Source organism: Lissotriton vulgaris, chromosome 12 (genome assembly GCF_964263255.1).
Source record: "Lissotriton vulgaris chromosome 12, aLisVul1.2, whole genome shotgun sequence".
In the NCBI taxonomy this organism is placed as follows: domain Eukaryota; kingdom Metazoa; phylum Chordata; class Amphibia; order Caudata; family Salamandridae; genus Lissotriton; species Lissotriton vulgaris.
This window is the reverse complement of record NC_141700.1, coordinates 459,482,432-459,502,574: the sequence shown is the minus strand read 5'-3', so window position 1 is coordinate 459,502,574 and position 20,143 is coordinate 459,482,432.

The window sequence follows — 20,143 nt, the reverse complement described above, 5'->3', positions numbered from 1 at the left end:
CCTTGCAGAACTGTAATCATTCAGTCAGTACACAAGTACTCATGCAGCGAAGTAGGCCTTAGGACATGGACTGCTTCAAACTCCTATGCATTACGCATGCAGTCTTCTATCCACCTGCACACTTGTCTTTCACATCTCCAATTCCCCAGTCTGTGTCCTTACACTTTCACCAAGCACTCTGTTACTGCTGTTGCACTGTTGTAGTGACCCATTCATCAGTATGTACTAATCCATTCACTGCGCTAAAACTCAAACAGTTATAAATTCACCCAGGTACTCTCCTTGCAATACTGTAATCATTCAGTCAGTACCCAAGTACTCATGCAGTGAAGTAGGCCTTAGCACATCGAATACTTCAAACACCTATCCACTATGCATGCAGTGTTCTAACATTCTACACACTTGTCTTTCACACATTCAATTTCCTAGTCTGTATCCTTACACTTACAGCAAAAACTCTGTCACTGCCTTTCCACTCTTGTAGTGACCCATTCAGCAGTATGTACTAATCTATTCACTGTGCTAGTACTCAAGCACTTATAGATTCACTCAGACACTGTCCTTACAGTCAACCCCAGACGTCCCGAAAATCACCGGTAAATTGTTACTGGTACTCCTCCACGCAGACGATGCGGTCCTTATGGGCCGCACTCCAAATTCTCTGTGTATCCTGGTTAAAAGTTTTGTTGAGTACATGAACGGTCTAAACTTACGCGTGAACTTCAGAAAATCGTTCATTATGTCAGGCGGACCAGGGATCGCCAGCTCAACACTATATTGGCAGGGAATGACAGATTAATTTCCACCCGTACCTTTCCATATCTGGGGATGGTCTTTGCTGCGAACGGCTCGTGGACTGGGCATTTGGCCCACTCCACGAGCAAGTTCTCAAAGGGCATTAATTCAATTTTAAGTCTCCCCCGTCCAAAGAAAACAGGTGCAACTGAAGCAATTTTAAGGATTTTAAATTGCAATGTGTTCCAGTAGGCACATATGGGATGAGATATGGGGCCTGGCAAAGAATCCGTGCATCCAACAAGAAGAAAATCGTTTCTCTAGAAAGTTGCTGGGTGTACCAATCTCCCCTTCTGAGTATATTTGCCATAAGGAACTCAACCTAAATTTTATCTGTGATATTATTAGCGCTCGTCCTACTTTATTTTGGCTCTCAGTTTGGAGGAATAAATCTGCCTCCCTAACGCAAGAAATTATAAATGATTGCCTCAAGTGCGAGAGAGGAATGAATATTCCCTGGCTTTCGGGGGTCTTTCAGAGTCTATGCAGCGTTGATAAAGGTAGCCTCTTTTTAGACCCAACCAAAGCCGACTCATTCCATAAGAACGATTTGAAAAAAGCACTCTATGCACTTTACAACTTAGACAGGATCAGCAAGGAATCTAAGAAATCTACATTTTCTATCTACATGGGCAAGGAACTGCATAGGTATCCTTTACCAATATATCTCAGTCTACCAATGATAAACTGGGAAAGAAGCCTCCTATTTCGATTAAGGGCGGGAACTGTAAGATTCTTGTTGAGTTTTCCTATTGGCTATCGGCTAAACTTAGAAAATATACCATGCCCCTGCGATGGAGTGAGCGCACAAACTGACTTGCACTTTTTCTTCTTTTGTAAATATTATTTAAAATATGTAAAATGGTTTTTAACTCCTTTTTTTTAAATAGACCACCTTCTTTGGGGGAATCTTATCAGATGCTGTTTTCTTTGGACAATGAAGAAATAGTTTTTCGCACTAGCACTTTTCTGAGAACTACGACCGAGCCCGTAACATGATGGATAATCCTTGATTTTCCCTTTTTATAGCAATCTTGTTATAATTGTCTGATGCCTATTATGATTTAACAAAATTTTAATAAGGATTTTATATTATTATTGTAAAATTGTGAATGTGCTTTTATGAATTCTTGAATTTCGAATAAAGATTTATGAAATGATTCAGTCAGACACTCTCCTTACAGTACTTTAATCATTCAGTCAGTACCCAGTACTCATGCAGCGAAGTAGGTTTTAGGTCATGGAGTGCTTCAAACCCCTATGCACTATGCATGCAGTCTTCTATCCACCTGCACACTTGGCTTTCACACCTTCAATTCCTCAGTCTGTATCCTTACACTTCCAGCAACCACTCTGTAACTGCCCTTGCACTGTTGTAGTGATCCATCCAGCAGTATGTACTAATCGATTCACTGCGCCAGAACTGAAGCACTTATAGATTGACTCAGACACTCTCCTTACAGTACTCTAAACATTCAGTCAGTACGCAGTCCTCTTGCAGCGAAGTAGGTCTTAGGACATGGAGTGCTTCAAACCCCTATGCACAATGCATGCAATCTTTTCCACCTGCACACTTGTCTTTCACACCTTCAATTCCCCAGTCTGCATCCTTACACTTCCAGCAAACACTCTGTAACTGTCCTTGCACTGTTGTTGTGACCGATTCAGCAGTATGTACTAATCCCTTCACTGTGCCAGAACTGAAGCACTTATAAATTCAGTCAGACACTATCCTTACAGTACTATAATCATTCAGTCAGTACCCAGTACTCATGCATTGAAGTAGGTTTTAGGACATGGAGTGCTTCAAACCCCTATGCACTATGCATGCAGTCTTCTATCCACCTGCACACTTGTCTTTCACACCTTCAATTCCCCAGGCTGTATCCTTACACTTCCAGCAAACACTCTGTAACTGCCTTTGCACTGTTGTAGTGACCCATTCAGCAGTATGTACTAATCCATTCACTGTGCTAAAACTCAAGCACTTATAGATTTACTCAGACACTCTCCTTACAGTACTCTAATCATTCAGTCAGTACCCAGTACTCATGTAGCGAAGTAGGCGTTAGGGCATGGACTGCTTCAAACCCCTATGCACTATGCACTCAGTCTCCTATCCACCTGCACACTTTTCTTTCACACCTTCAGTTCCCCAGTCTGTATCCTTACACTTCCACCAAACACTCTGTCACTGCTGTTGAACTGTTGTAGTGACCCATTCATCAGTATGTACTAATCCATTCACTGCGTTAAAACTGAAGCACTTATAAATTCAGTCAGGCAGTCTCCTTGCAGAACTGTAATCATTCAGTCAGTACACAAGTACTCATGCAGCGAAGTAGGCCTTAGGACATGGACTGCTTCAAACTCCTATGCATTACGCATGCAGTCTTCTATCCACCTGCACACTTGTCTTTCACATCTCCAATTCCCCAGTCTGTGTCCTTACACTTTCACCAAGCACTCTGTTACTGCTGTTGCACTGTTGTAGTGACCCATTCATCAGTATGTACTAATCCATTCACTGCGCTAAAACTCAAACAGTTATAAATTCACCCAGGTACTCTCCTTGCAATACTGTAATCATTCAGTCAGTACCCAAGTACTCATGCAGTGAAGTAGGCCTTAGCACATCGAATACTTCAAACACCTATCCACTATGCATGCAGTGTTCTAACATTCTACACACTTGTCTTTCACACATTCAATTTCCTAGTCTGTATCCTTACACTTACAGCAAAAACTCTGTCACTGCCTTTCCACTCTTGTAGTGACCCATTCAGCAGTATGTACTAATCTATTCACTGTGCTAGTACTCAAGCACTTATAGATTCACTCAGACACTGTCCTTACAGTCAACCCCAGACGTCCCGAAAATCACCGGTAAATTGTTACTGGTACTCCTCCACGCAGACGATGCGGTCCTTATGGGCCGCACTCCAAATTCTCTGTGTATCCTGGTTAAAAGTTTTGTTGAGTACATGAACGGTCTAAACTTACGCGTGAACTTCAGAAAATCGTTCATTAGGTCAGGCGGACCAGGGATCGCCAGCTCAACACTATATTGGTAGGGAATGACAGATTAATTTCCACCCGTACCTTTCCATATCTGGGGATGGTCTTTGCTGCGAACGGCTCGTGGACTGGGCATTTGGCCCACTCCACGAGCAAGTTCTCAAAGGGCATTAATTCAATTTTAAGTCTCCCCCGTCCAAAGAAAACAGGTGCAACTGAAGCAATTTTAAGGATTTTTAAGTTGCAATGTGTTCCAGTAGCCACATATGGGATGAGATATGGGGCCTGGCAAAGAATCCGTGCATCCAACAGGAAGAAAATCGTTTCTCTAGAAAGTTGCTGGGTGTACCAATCTCCCCTTCTGAGTATATTTGCCATAAGGAACTCAACCTAAATTTTATCTGTGATATTATTAGCGCTCGTCCTACGTTATTTTGGCTCTCAGTTTGGAGGAATAAATCTGCCTCCCTAACGCAAGAAATTATAAATGATTGCCTCAACTGCGAGAGAGGAATGAATATTCCCTGGCTTTCGGGGGTCTTTCAGAGTCTATGCAGCGGCGTTGATAAAGGTAGCCTCTTTTTAGACCCAACCAAAGCCGACTCATTCCATAAGAACGATTTGAAAAAAGCACTCTATGCACTTTACAACTTAGACAGGATCAGCAAGGAATCTAAGAAATCTACAGTTTCTATCTACATGGGCAAGGAACTGCATTGGTATCCTTTACCAATATATCTCACTCTACCAATGATAAACTGGGAAAGAAGCCTCCTATTTCGATTAAGGGCGGGAACTGTAAGATTCTTGCTGAGTTTTCCTCTTGGCTATCGGTTAAACTTAGAAAATATACCATGCCCCTGCGATGGAGTGAGCGCACAAACTGACTTGCACTTTTTCTTCTTTTGTAAATACTATTTAAAATATGTAAAATGGTTTTTAACTCCTTTTTAAAAAAAAAATAGACCACTTTCTTTGGGGGAATCTTATCAGATGCTGTTTTCTTTGGACAATTAAGAAATAGTTTTTCGCACTAGCACTTTTCTGAGAACTGCCACCCGAGCCCGTACCATGATGGATAATCCTTGATTTTCCCTTTTTATAGTAATCTTGTTATAATAGTCTGATTTCTATTATGATTTAACACAATTTTAATAAGGATTTTACATTATTATTGTAAAATTGTGAATGTGCTTATATGAATTCTTGAAATTCGAATAAAGATTTATGAAATGAAATGATTCAGTCAGACACTCTCCTTACAGTACTTTAATCATTCAGTCAGTACCCAGTACTCATGCAGCGAAGTAGGTCTTAGGACATGGAGTGCTTCAAACCCCTATGCACTATGCATGCAGTCTTCTATCCACCTGCACACTTGTCTTTCACACCTTCAATTCCTCAGTCTGTATCCTTACACTTCCAGCAAACACTCTGTAACTGCCCTTGCACTGTTGTAGTGATCCATCCAGCAGTATGTACTAATCTATTCACTGCGCCAGAACAGAAGTACTTATAGATTGACTCAGACACTCTCCTTCCAGTACTCTAAACATTCAGTCAGTACGCAGTACTCTTGCAGCGAAGTAGGTCTTAGGACATGGAGTGCTTCAAACCCCTATGCACGATGCATGCAATCTTCTATCCACCTGCACACTTGTCTTTCACACCTTCAATTCCCCAGTCTGCATCCTTACACTTCCAGCAAACACTCTGTAACTGTCCTTGCACGGTTGTAGTGACAGATTCAGCAGTATGTACTAATCCATTCCTGTGCCAGAACTGAAGCACTTATAAATTCAGTCAGACACTCTCCTTGCAGTACTCTAATCATTCAGTCAGTTCCCAGTACTCATGCAGTGAAGTAGGTTTTAGGACATGGAGTTCTTCAAACCCCTATGCACTATGCAGGCAGTCTTCTATCCACCTGCACACTTGTCTTTCACACCTTCAATTCCCCAGTCTGTATCCTTACACTTCCAGCAAACACTCTGTAACTGCCCTTGTACTGTTGTAGTGACCCATTCAGCAGTATGTACTAATCCATTCACTGCGCCAGAACTGAAGCACTTATAAATTCAGTCAGACACTCTCCTTGCAGTACTCTAATCATTCAGTCAGTTCCCAATACTCATGCAGCGAAGTAGGTCTTAGGACATGGAGTGCTTCAAACCTCTATGCACTATGCATGCAGTCTTCTATCCACCTGCACACTTGTCTTTCACATCTTCAATTCCCCAGTCTGTTTCCTTACACTACCACCAAACACTCTGTCACAGCTGTTGCACTGTTGCAGTGACCCATTCAGCAGTATGTACTAATCCATTCACTGCGCCAGATCTGAAGCACTTATAAATTCAGTCAGGCACTCTCCTTGCAGAACTGTAATCATTTAGTCAGTACCCAAGTACTGATACAGCAAAGTATGCCTGAGGACATGGACTGCTTCAAACCTCTATGCACTACGCATGCAGTATTATATCCACCTGCACACTTGTATTTCACATCTTCAAATCCCCAGACGGTATCCTCCTTAGTCCTTACACTTCTAGCAAACACTCTGTCATTGCCCTTTCACTGTTGCAGTGACCCATTCAGCAGTATGTGCTAATCCATTCACTGCGCTAAAACTCAAGCACTTATAAATTCAGTCAGGCACTCTCCTTGCAGTACTCTAATCATTCAGTCAGTATCCACTACTGATGCAGTGAAGTAGGCCTTAGGACATGGACTGCTTCAAACCCCAATGCACTATGGATGCAGTCTTCTATCTGAGTGGACTGCTGCAAACTGAGGAGGCGCTGTTGTGCGAGATTTCTCGAACACTTGGCGAAGAAACAGGGCAGAGTGGAACGGCACGGCGGAGCAGTGGAGCAGTTGCGACCTTACGGAGCTCACGGACTCAGCTCTGCCCTGCCCTGCACGCTCGGCTGTGTGTGAGCCTGCCTATCTTCTCCCCTGCTCTTTCCCGGGAAGCGAGGGAGGGAGGCGAAACCCGCTTCAGCTGCGGAGCAGCGGTCCCGAGGTCCCGAGGCTGTCCGTAGGCGGGCTCAGAGGCGGAGGCTGAAACGCTGTGGAGACACTGCAGACACTACAGAGGTGCTGCGGGACCCGGTACAACGCAGCAAGGCAGTTGGCGGTTGCCATCGAGGAGAGGTGAGAGGTGAGGTGCTGCAAGGGGGGCAGCTATTGACAGCTACGAAAGGCTACTGAAGGCTTCTGAGCACCAGAAAATTTGGCAAGACGGAGGGAAACACACCTGCCTTCCACATTGTACACACCTTGCCCCCTCCCCGCCCTCCTTATCCTTTATTATCCTTTATCCTTTATTTCCTACGCAGCTCCTCCAACTATCCAACTATCTGTGGGTGCGTGGAGCAAGCACCAGCAGTAGCAGAAGCACCAGCAAGTACCAAGCACCAAGGAGGTGAAACAAGGGTAGGGGCTACTGTCACCTTGCCATTTTGCCATTTTCCCAATTTTTCTTTTTTTTCCCATTTTGCCATTTTTCCACCCTGCCATTACCAAGGATTGATGCTTTTGGTTCAGGTTTTGTTTTCTAAGCAAACGACAGTAAAACACGCAGCTGGATTATGAAAATTAGAAAAATTACGAAATCTATAAGAAATTTCCAGTTACTGCCTGATTCTTAAGTGGGCTTTTTCTCTTTGTTTTTTCTGTTTCTGAACAAGACAATGAATGTGATGCTGAGACATTGGGTCATTTGAAAACAGTGCTCCTACACGTTCTGCAATCACATTTCTTCCCCTTTTCCCCTACCTACTGCTAGCGCCACTACTATTCCCCGACGGCTGCTGCTCGTGGTTGCCTTGCCACAAAGATCTCCTATAGCGCTGATACCTTGTTTGCTCTTCGTCCCCCCCGAGTGGGATGCAACTCTCTTTTCCCCGGAGGTCGCCTTCTGGGTAAAGGCTGTCCCGTCTGTGGGTGGCGCGCTTCGCCTACGCCAACACCTGCCCCCTCTGTCTCCTCTCTGTCTTGTCATAGTGCCCTCTTGAACACCAGGTCCCTGGCTTGTCACTCTTCGGATATCTGGGATCTTTTGGCACATTCTAAACTATCATGTCTATTTCTGACTGAGACGTGGTTAGGGGCGGGCTCGGAACCGGACATTGCCTGTGCCCTGCCTTCTAACTATACCATCTTAAGGAAAGACAGAGTTGGGGGCAGAGGTGGCGGAGTGGCCTTGATAGTAGACAAGGCCTTGGGGTGTTCGTCCTTCCCGGTGGACAATATCACAGGATGTGAAGCCCTTGGCTTCAATCTCCATCTTTCGGCCACACAGACGTGTACAGGGATTCTCATCTATTTATTTATTTATAATTACATTTGTTAAGCGCGCAGCTACCCGGAGGTTTCCCGGCGCTAAGGCAAACTGAACGGTATAAAAGGTGGAAGGAGTATTAAACCATAAAGTTAAGTGTTGAAAAGCCAAGTTTTAATTCCCTTACGGAATGTCAAAAAGCAAAGTTCAGAACGCAAAAGTTGGGGTAAAGAATTCCATAAGAATTCTCGATTCGCAACTAGTGCAATTTCCGCATGTGGTGAGTAACCGAGGATCTGGCAGGAAGGTGACAGATAAGGCGAACTGCCATATTCTGTACCACCTGGTACTTCCTAGTAACCTCCTTGGCGGCACCCAAGAGAAGGATGTTCCCATAGTCCAGGCGGGAGATGACAGGAGCCTGGACTACGGTCCTCAAGGTGTCCGCTGGCAGCATCCACGTGATTTTTCTCAGCCACCTGATGATGGTGGTACAGGTGGTGGAGACTTTCACAGCGTGTTGCTTGAAGGTTAGTTGATTATCGAAGAGAACCCCAAGATTGCGAGCAGACACTGATGGGATAGGTAGAGGACCCATCTCCGGTGGCCAATGGTGTGGGCCCCAGAGTGAAGTGTCCGGGCCAAACAGGAGCAGTTCAGATCTATAGACCACCGGGCCCCATTGGCTCTTTTTTTGAGGACCTGCAGTCTGCTTTAGCTACACCCTGCATGCGAGTAGAGCACTGCATGCTGCTGGGCGATTTAAACTTGCACATGGATTCAATAACAGACGCTAAAGCGTCCAAATTGCGGGACATCACTACATTGCTGGGCCTCGCCCCTTTCTTAGATAGTCCCACCCATGTCAAAGGCCACACGCTTGACTTAATTTTTTCTACGGTGCCTATCGAGTTGGCCCCGCCACTCCCTGTTCTCTGGTCAGACCATTTTTTAATAAATTTTGTTATAATACATGAGTCTAGGACCAGCCAAAGATCACAGAGGGAGAAGACTCGACAGTCTAGAGCTTTTCACTTAGTGACAGCCGACATGCTCTCTGATGCGCTATATCAACACCCGTGTCAACTGACAGGGCACCTAGAAGCTGATGTAACTTTGGTGCAGAACTGGTTACAAACAAGATTTGAGAAGTTAGCCCCTTTGAAGGCAGCTAGAATAGCCCCTTGCCATGACTCCGCTCCTTGGTTTACCCCCGCACTACGTACAATGCGCCAAGATTGCAAAAAGGCGGAAAGACTCTGGCGCCGTATGTACGATCCTGTGGAGAAGACCAAGTATCGTGATGTTATGAAACTGTATCACAAACAGATTGCCGTAGCCAAAAAGGACTACCTCGAACATAGAATAGACCAAGCTGATAACAAGAGCAGGGAACTGTTCAGAATTGTGAAGGAGTTTGTAGATCCGGCTGCAGGCGCCCTCTCACACTCTCACACGGAAGACTGGATTAGGCAGCTTGCTGACTTTTTTGTCACAAAAATCACAAAGATTCAGGATTCTTTTCCCCCTGTGGCTCCTTCTGTGGATGCCGCTGCCCCAGTTTCCAACTGGAGGTCGGCTTCTACCTCAGGGGTAGAGCCAGGGCCCACACTATCGGTTTTTCCCCAGTTGTCCTGTGAAGCCTCACTTGAGCTACTATCCTGGCTTCAATCCGGTTCACCTTTGGATGCTTGTCCAGCTAAGTGTCTGGCCAAGGTGGCTTCGGCAGTGAACAGCTTGCTGAACCCCTTGCTCAATTTGTCACTGAGCTCCGGGGTGGTACCTCGAGAATGGAAACATGCACTCATTCTGCCGCTGATCAAAAAACCTCTGTTAGATCCCCTGCAGCTGGCTAACTATAGACCGATCTCCCTCCTCCCTACTCTGGCGAAGGTGGTTGAGAAACATGTTCAACACTCTCTCACCACCTTTATCGAGAATAACAACCTGCTCCACGATTCTCAATCTGGCTTCCGGGCTAATTACAGCACGGAGACAGCCCTCGTGGAGGTGACCGACGCCATCAGGGAGACGCTCGATCTGGGGGGAAAGGCTATGTTAGTCATGCTCGACCTGTCGGCGGCGTTCGACACCGTCCCCCACGCAGGCCTCCTTTTAAGACTCAGGGAGATAGGACTGAGGGGGACGGTGCTGGACTGGTTCCAATCCTTTCTAGCCGACCGTCGGCAGGTGATCTGGGCTCCACCGTTCTCCGCGGAAATGCCATCGCTAGAGGTGGGGGTGCCTCAAGGGTCCATTCTGAGCCCCACCATCTTTAACATCTATATGGCCCCTCTGGCGAGGGTAGCGGAGGCTTATGGGGCCCGGGTCATCTCATACGCTGATGACACTCAGCTCCTATTTACATGCAGGAAGGGAGAGGTGTTTGACGGCGACAGAATTAAAGACTGTTTGAGTGCAGTTTTCAAGTGGTTTCAGCGGCACAGCCTGAAATGCAACTCAGATAAGTCTGAGCTGCTCTTTTTCGGCTGTGCCCCTGATCCAGGGTGGAAGTCGTGGTGGCCCCAGGATATGTTTCCTCCTGAGACGTCATCTTCCCAAGTGAAAAATCTTGGAGTTGTATTCGATGACGATCTCTCTTTTCGACCCCACATTTTGGGGCTATCGGGGAAATGCTTCGGCATCCTTAAAATGCTTAGGAAATTCCTTCCACTGCTTTCCCTACAATATCGTAAGACCGTAGTCCAGGCGCTTGTGGGATCTAGATTAGATTACGCTAATGCGCTCTTTGCAGGTCTGCCAAAGTACCTCTTGTCCAGACTACAAATCGTCCAAAACTCGGCGGCTAGAGCCATATTTGGCCTGCCAAGGAGAGCCAGCGCCTCAGTGCTGCTTAAAAGGCTGCACTGGCTACCTATTTCGAGTAGAATTAGGTTAAAAATCCTCACGTTGGCATTCAAAGCCCTTCATTCTATCGGCCCCGGCTACATTAGGAAGCGCATTGCTCCCTATGTTCCGCGGAGGATGTTGCGGTCTGCCGATTTGGCAAAAATGGTAGTTCCTGCTGTGAAACGAGTCCGGATGGGAGGCCGGTCCTTCCAATATGTGGCGGCTCGTTTTTGGAATGAGCTCCCTCTCTCCCTCCGCAAAGCCAATAATCTTCTGGCTTTCAGGAAGGAGCTGAAGACCGTGCTTTTCTCTAAATGATCTCTGTGACTGCTGCGTCTCTGCTTTGTGTTTTCTGAGTTTTTCAGGCCTCTTTGCTAAAGCGCCGGGACACCCCTTGGGGTAGCCGTGCGCTCTAAAAGTACGGCTATAACATAACATAACTGTCTGCCTGCCGCCATTATGCCCTGCTAAGCTGTGCATTTGAGGTTTGTCTGTAGCCCGCTCTGAGGTCATATTGCCACCCTGGTTGGTCTTGGTGGTTTTGGCGCTTGGCGGCTGAGGAACGACTGTACGACAGTGAGCAGACAGGCTGGGGTGGCAGATGGTCTACAGTTTGGATCAGTGAAACAAGGGGGCGCAAAGCCAGTGTAAGACTCATCTGCCCTCCATTCAGACAAGTCGGCAGATGAGGTAGTTTGAAGTACCTACTGCAATACTTTCTGCTGAACGCCTGCTGGAAGCACCCTAAGTTTTATTGCAATCTAACCCCGAAAAGTACGTCACTTTTGGATTGTAGAAAGCATCACATAAGGTATATAAGGTATCGCAGACGGACTGAATTGCACACAGTTTGTCTACCAGGGAGTTTGATCGGTCCTAACTCATATTACATCGATATCACCGTACTATACAAATAACAATGCGTTCTGGGAGGGAGAGGTTATCTGCCCCCCGGCACGTAGATCACGCAAATCTAAAGCTACAAATACCATAAAGAAATCTAAGGCGCAGCCTAAGGAGCTGAGTCAAACACTCATCTCACCAATTGCAAGAATGTTTGAAAAATCCGCAAAAATTCCCAAAAAATTTGACATTCTAAAAGATCCAAAAGGAGTCTTATTGTCAATGCAAGGCAACTCAACAATAGGTAACTTATAGTCACCCATTATACCTATTAGTGTTATACCACTTAATAAGCAAGAAACCAAAACTCATCAACTTGGAATGAATGAAGCAAACATGGTGGTCACAGAATCTACCAACTCAGTTAATATGTAAATCAAGTATCAAGGAAAGCCTTGGACCAGAATCATTTACATATAACGAACTCACAGATATCTGACACTACAGGGAACACCAAGGACGGAATAAAAACTGGGGACTCCTTTGTTGATTCCCATGGGGATTCAGGTATAGTAGCCATGCCATATAGGCTACCGTTAGAAGTCAATGTTGAAATAAGGAAAAATACAACACAAATGGGGGTACCAACATCCAATAATCAAACTATGTTAAACACGTTGGATAGTTGCATACTTAAGAGTCACCTAAGGAAAGAGCAAATGGATTCATCCGAAATGGAAAACAAGGAAAGTAGAGAACAAGGTACTCAAATAAAAGATTCATTAAACCCCAAATCCGCTGTATCGCCAAAACAATCAGTCAAAACAAATTTGGACAGGGAGACAATACAACTTGTGGGAGTCAAAAGAAGATGGAACTCCGAGCCTGTACAATTATTATACGGTGAAGACAATAATAGTAACAACGAAAAATACTTCGTTAGTATCGATCTGAAACTGTAGGGGAGTGAAACAATCAAAACCATTGACAATCAGGACTTGGCCTCGGTTTGGGATATTTTTTATCAAACTTCAACACTTACTATCGAAGCATTATCACTTCAGTCTAATAAAATGGATATCCAAATTGACATTTTAAGCACAATGGCTAAAGCAGTTGCAGGAATAGATCTCAAATTAGCTGACCTCAACTCTCTGATAACTAGAGTACAGGCAGACAAATCAACATCCTATGTAGAATGTTTTATACTCCAATAATTAACAAACTAGCAACTACTCCAGAGGCTATTAGTACCATTCTAGAAGATGTTAAAACAACGCTCAAAAGGGGCCTAAATTGGACAATAGATGAGAATAAAGGTATGAGTTTTACAACTGGAACTAAACAAAATAAAAAAGAGAACAAGCCATGCCAAATTAAATTGCAAGCCGCTAAACAATTGACAGACAGAGTAATACCTAATACCCTAGAGATTGCCAAAAATACTGTAATTGAGAAGTCAATTACACAAGAAGCGGAGATAAGTAAAGGATATATCAAAGTGGAGGAAAAAATCGACACTTTCCAGAATCCATTTATTATGTCAAAAGGAACTAGAAAAAGTTACGCAACGCCCGAAACAAAGCATAGCTAGTGGATCAAGTAGGTCAAGGCCCTCTAGAGAAAACACTACAAAACACACTCCTTAAGGGAAACAAAGGACATCAACCTATGAGGGAAATAACCAAGCAAATATGTAACAACTCGCTAACACAGACAAATGCAAAAAAAAACAACGTATTACAATATATTTGCGCAAAAAAGAAATAACACGAATACGGATAAGAAAATTGAAAATACCACCTGCGGAGATAAGAAACCTAAAAACAACACAGCGGACCATATAAGTGTTAAAAGTTACCTTTCGGCTGATAAAGTCGCAAAAACGCAGACTCGAATACTACTCAATTGTTGCAATACAAATGGTCCAATAACACAAGGTATAGGTAATATTATACAAGAAGAAAACAACGCAGGTACAATGTATGCTGAACCAAAGGATCAACATCCAGTGACTCAAACTCAAAATGAAGAAGCAAATAGGAATGAACTCTTATCAATTAAGCTGGTAAAAGAAATACAAAAACAAACGCCAAATAAAAAATATCTTAAACACAAGACAACTCCCTTTGATTGTACCAGCAAAACCCTTGGAACCCATTGCACTAACAGAAGTTGTGGCCGAAACAACAGAAAAAGATCAAATTCAAATTGTTAAAAGTGGAAATAACAAAAAAACGTATAAATATAGTCAAAAGGGAGTCGAATTCAAACAACACAGGAGATAAAAAAGACCGGAAGAGGGAACAACTAACTTTTAAACCAGTATTTGAGTCCAGAGGACAACAAGATACGCTCAATAGAGGCAACTTATTGTACCTTTTTTCATCAGCTCCATCTCTGGAAAAATTGATAAGTAAAGATATTGATTGTGTTGGCTTCTTAGAAAACCCAGATGGTCAATTACCAATTACAATAATAGCACTCTCTTCCCCCGCCATAGCCGAACATATTATAAAGGAAGAAGACACCTTCCGTAAATGGGGAATTATGGTTAATAGAATTATGCCAAAAGAATACCCACACCACTTTTGAAACCACTAAATCTGTTTGGTCCTGAAAAAGGCAAAAAGGGCCACCCAACCTACTCGGTTCTAAGAAACCCAATCCAACGATTAGATAAAGGAGTCCTAGACCAAGCAAAAGACACTAGCGATGGAATTGAAAATGGGATAAATGATCTATGGATTAAAAGTGCCCTACATGGAAATAATACCCAATGACAAGCAAAACAGGAAATAACAACTGAAAATACAAATAAATTCTCTACAGAAATATAAATTTGTTTTTGGAACGTAAATGGTATAACTAACAAATTAGATAAAATAACCGAGCTACTCAAGAACTATCAAATAATTTTGCTGCAAGAGACCTGGGCAATAGCCCCGTTTATAATCCACGGTTACAAAGGATACTATGTACCTGCTATCAAACAAAGTACTTATGGACGCCCCTCAGGCGGTCTAGCAATTTTCATTCCAATTGATCTCAACGCGGAACACGCGGAAATAGTCACAAACAGTACTAAGGTCCAGTCTATATTAGTGAGGTATAGGATGTATGAACAAAAAAGATCATTGAAGCTGGTTAACATATATATCCCTCCTACGTCTTTCTCTAGGAAAACTATGTGTGCCACACTTTCCATGTACTTGCTTGAGCAAAGGATGGAGGACCCCCTTATGGATTTTATTATTACAGGAGATTTCAATCTTAATCTTTTAATACCATTCACAAGGGACGAAGTAACGCAATCCCAAGACCACCAATGGTCAATCCCGGTCCAAGTAACAGAGCCTTCGAATAAACAAGGTCTCCAACAAATGGGTATAAATTTTATAGGATATGGAAGCCTTGGGGTTACGAACACTCAATGGAAGATTTCCAACAGATTCACCAACAGCATGGTCTTACTATACCGACAATACTAAATCCCGCATCGACTATACTATGGTATCATTGAATATCTTTGGCAATTGTACATCTTACCATCTAAAGAAGGCCCCGGAGAGTGATTACTGTCAGCAAATCATTACCACAACATTCAAAAACAAAAATTACCAAATCTATCTAACAACTGAAGGTCAAAGGGGACCATTAATCATAAAAAATGAATTTGGGAAACAGAGTCTCGAAACAACCAACTAACAAGCGATCTGACACTAAAACGGCTCAGGGAATGCAGCAAAGAGGCACCATTTGCATCAGTAATCGAACAATGGGCCAGTTTCACTTCCAGATTGCCTACCAGTAAAGGTAATCCCATTATCCTAAGAGATGGCCAAGTGACTCGAGCAATAAAAAAGGTAACCCATATTAATTTCTCATATGCAGTACAGAAAATGAAACAAACTAGAAATAGATTAAGGAAAGATCTGACTAACTTCCCAAATAAAGAAGAAATTAGAACCGCCCTAAAAGTGGCAAACAAAAATTTAAAGAAGATAATATGGAATGAAAAAACTGAAGCTAATAACACTCTTTGGACTCGTATATTTTATGCTAGTAACCAAGGAAATTAGAGGGAGTTCTAGAAGATGATTAACAGCTTAACAAGGCCGGATAAAGCGGTAGTCTCATCAGTATTGACCGAAACTGAATGGGTGAATTTTCTAAGTCATCATCTAAATCCACATCCAACAGTACAGGGAACCAAGGAGCACAGCCCATGGAAGGAAATTCCAATAACAAAGCAAGAACTACTACTGGAAATAACACAAGAACAGATTGTTAAACTAATAAAGAAACAGAAAGATGGAGCACCAGGACCGAATGGGATACCCTTTGCTGTATACAAAGAAGACCCGGAAACATGGGCAGAACTGCTTGTGAAGGTCTTTAAAGAAGTAGTTAGTAAAGGGGAGATACCGTAAAGCTGGAGAGGTTCTTTAATATCCCCAATATTCAAAAAAGGAGATTGGGCGCTTCCAGAAAACTATCATTTAATAACGTTACAGGACACCTATGCAAAAATATTTGCAGCCCATCTGCTAGCAATCTTATCAGACTTGGTAAAGACGAATAGCATTCTTCCGCCAAACCAAACCGGCTTTATTAAAGGACTTGGTACATTTTCCAATATCCTGGCACTATCTATTTTAAAGGAAAAAGCAATTTCAAACAACGAATAACTATTCCTATGTTTTGTTGATTTTAAATCAGCTTTTGACTGTGTCAACAGAGATTTATTATGGAATAAGTTACAAGCACAAGGGATTCGACAACCTTTAATATATCTGATCAGTCTCCTGTATACAAAAACTTGGGCCAGAGTTCGTATTGGGAAGGGCTGATCATTAACTGAGGAAATACCAACGCTAGGGGGAGTGAAGCAAGGCTGTGTATTGGCACCTTTAGTATTGTTTTTAACTGATTTAACTGAAGCATTGAACAACATAAATGCACACCCACCTAAGCTCGCAGATAAGCACATATCAAATCTGCTATATGCAGACGATGTTATCCTTTTAAGTAGAACAAAGGTAGGTTTGCAAAGGTTAATGACAAGTATACAGGAGTACGCAATGAAAAACAAAATGGTAATAAATGAATCAAAATCTATAGTTATGGTTGTCTCAAAAAACCTAAGAAGGAAGTATAATACAAAATGGTTCCTAGGTAAGGAAAAACGGGAGCAAATTAAAACTTAAAGATACCTGGGAGTGGTTTTTGATGACAATGGTAACTTCAAACCCCAGAAATTGGACATCACAAGGAAAGCGAACTCCCTAACAGGTGCATTTGGAATTATAAAAAAGTCCACCAGTAACTTAACCTACCAACCACTACTCAAAGTCATATCTGCAAAATTGCTACCTTCCCTAACCTACGGTAGTGAGGAGTTACACGGAAAAGACGCAATAACAATAAACAAAGAAATCTCAAAAACCTTCCGATCCCCTTTTTTGTTTACCTAAAAATGCTTCACAATCCCAAATTAGACTGGAATTCGGCTTGAACAACCAACTACATGCTCGGATGGGTAACATAATTAAAGTATGGTACAGAGTAAAAAATGACAAGGAGAATCTAATTTCACAGCTTTTATGGAAAGAAATAAAGTGCAATAACAAATGATCTGTTTGGAAATATCTTGAGAAGGCTTTGGACGAATTTGTTTTTAAGGAGATTTGGATGAACACTATTCCTCAGGAATCTTAAGAATAAATTGTAAATAAGACAACTGATATCCTATCTATGATAAGTGACAAAGAGTCCCTGGTTAAAAGGAAACATGCTTGGTCCATAATAAATGGTTACAAAAAAAAGAGCCTGCAACAATATTTAAATACAGCATGGACTTGGAAATATAAAAATATATTCATGAAAGCTCGATTCTGAATATTACCCGGGGAATCTCATGCATTTCCATGGAAAAAGCTCAAAAATAACATATCATGTCGGCTGTGTAACATGGGAGAAGAAAACATTATACACCTACTATGCCTCTGTCCAGAACTAAAAAATGAAAGACTAACACTGTTAAAAAGTTTCTTCAACGAAAGATCAATAAGGACTTGTAGACAAGCACTGCTCCAGTGTCTTTGCCCAGACGATATACTCATTAACTCTGCCTTCTCAAAATTCTTAACGATTGCATGGAAAAAACTTGAATTTTTATAAATATTAACTGTCACACTGTTCATATTTTTCTCTTCTAAACTTTTAAACATATGAATTTATAAATGTAAAACAGTTTTATAATCCACATGTATTATTTTAAAAGTTTATTGCTTCTTTTTTAAAATCACTTTCCTTTTATTCTATTATCGTAATTGAAATGTTTATATTGTGCATTCACTCTTTGTAAAGATTTTAATTTATCAATCAATAAACATTTACACAGTCTTCTATCCACCTGCACACTTGTCTTTCACATCTTTAATTCCACAGTCTGTATCCTTACATTTCCACCAAACACTCTGTCACTGCTGTTGCAATGTTGTAGTGACACATTCAGCAGTATGTACTAATCCATTCACTGTGCTAAAACTTAAGCACTTATAAATTCAGTAAGGCACTCTCCTTGCAGAACGCAATCACAAGACCACCAATGGTCAATCCCGGTCCAAGTAACAGAGCCTTCGAATAAACAAGGTCTCCAACAAATGGGTATAAATTTTATACGATATGGAAGCCTTGGGGTTACGAACACTCAATGGAAGATTTCCAACAGATTCACCAACAGCATGGTCTTACTATACCGACAATACTAAATCCCGCATCGACTATACTATGGTATCATTGAATATCTTTGGCAATTGTACATCTTACCATCTAAAGAAGGCCCCGGAGAGTGATTACTGTCAGCAAATCATTACCACAACATTCAAAAACAAAAATTACCAAATCTATCTAACAACTGAAGGTCAAAGGGGACCATTAATCATAAAAAATGAATTTGGGAAACAGAGTCTCGAAACAACCAACTAACAAGCGATCTGACACTAAAACGGCTCAGGGAATGCAGCAAAGAGGCACCATTTGCATCAGTAATCGAACAATGGGCCAGTTTCACTTCCAGATTGCCTACCAGTAAAGGTAATCCCATTATCCTAAGAGATGGCCAAGTGACTCGAGCAATAAAAAAGGTAACCCATATTAATTTCTCATATGCAGTACAGAAAATGAAACAAACTAGAAATAGATTAAGGAAAGATCTGACTAACTTCCCAAATAAAGAAGAAATTAGAACCACCCTAAAAGTGGCAAACAAAAATTTAAAGAAGATAATATGGAATGAAAAAACTGAAGCTAATAACACTCTTTGGACTCGTATATTTTATGCTAGTAACCAAGGAAATTAGAGGGAGTTCTAGAAGATGATTAACAGCTTAACAAGGCCGGATAAAGCGGTAGTCTCATCAGTATTGACCGAAACTGAATGGGTGAATTTTCTAAGTCATCATCTAAATCCACATCCAACAGTACAGGGAACCAAGGAGCACAGCCCATGGAAGGAAATTCCAATAACAAAGCAAGAACTACTACTGGAAATAACACAAGAACAGATTGTTAAACTAATAAAGAAACAGAAAGATGGAGCACCAGGACCGAATGGGATACCCTTTGCTGTATACAAAGAAGACCCGGAAACATGGGCAGAACTGCTTGTGAAGGTCTTTAAAGAAGTAGTTAGTAAAGGGGAGATACCGTAAAGCTGGAGAGGTTCTTTAATATCCCCAATATTCAAAAAAGGAGATTGGGCGCTTCCAGAAAACTATCATTTAATAACGTTACAGGACACCTATGCAAAAATATTTGCAGCCCATCTGCTAGCAATCTTATCAGACTTGGTAAAGACGAATAGCATTCTTCCGCCAAACCAAACCGGCTTTATTAAAGGACTTGGTACATTTTCCAATATCCTGGCACTATCTATTTTAAAGGAAAAAGCAATTTCAAACAACGAATAACTATTCCTATGTTTTGTTGATTTAAAATCAGCTTTTGACTGTGTCAACAGAGATTTATTATGGAATAAGTTACAAGCACAAGGGATTCGACAACCTTTAATATATCTGATCAGTCTCCTGTATACAAAAACTTGGGCCAGAGTTCGTATTGGGAAGGGCTGATCATTAACTGAGGAAATACCAACGCTAGGGGGAGTGAAGCAAGGCTGTGTATTGGCACCTTTAGTATTGTTTTTAACTGATTTAACTGAAGCATTGAACAACATAAATGCACACCCACCTAAGCTCGCAGATAAGCACATATCAAATCTGCTATATGCAGACGATGTTATCCTTTTAAGTAGAACAAAGGTAGGTTTGCAAAGGTTAATGACAA